The sequence below is a fragment of the Populus euphratica genome, unplaced genomic scaffold (genome assembly GCF_000495115.2).
Source record: "Populus euphratica unplaced genomic scaffold, PopEup_1.0 scaffold222.1, whole genome shotgun sequence".
Taxonomy (NCBI): Eukaryota; Viridiplantae; Streptophyta; class Magnoliopsida; order Malpighiales; family Salicaceae; genus Populus; species Populus euphratica.
In genome coordinates, this window is record NW_011500024.1 from 194,414 (window position 1) to 194,751 (window position 338).

The window sequence follows — 338 nt, forward strand, 5'->3', positions numbered from 1 at the left end:
ACCTGGTAAAAAAAAATTTAATTTTTTTAAAATTGTGTTTTACTTAAAAAATAATGTTCAATATTATTTAATAACACTATATAAATTAGAAGAATATCATATGATAACATAGCATTTGTGGAATATGATCGCAATTCCAATTTTATTTCTGATGATATTTTACTTGATTTTGTTACACGCTAAAAAAACCATGAAAACTATAGTCCTTATCAGATGAATTTCATACTTGATGAAATTATAGATAATTTAATGGAATGATAAAAAGTATTTGATATAAAATATTATTTATTTAATAATGTAATAATAGTAGTTAAATCTATAATATTTAAATTAAAAAC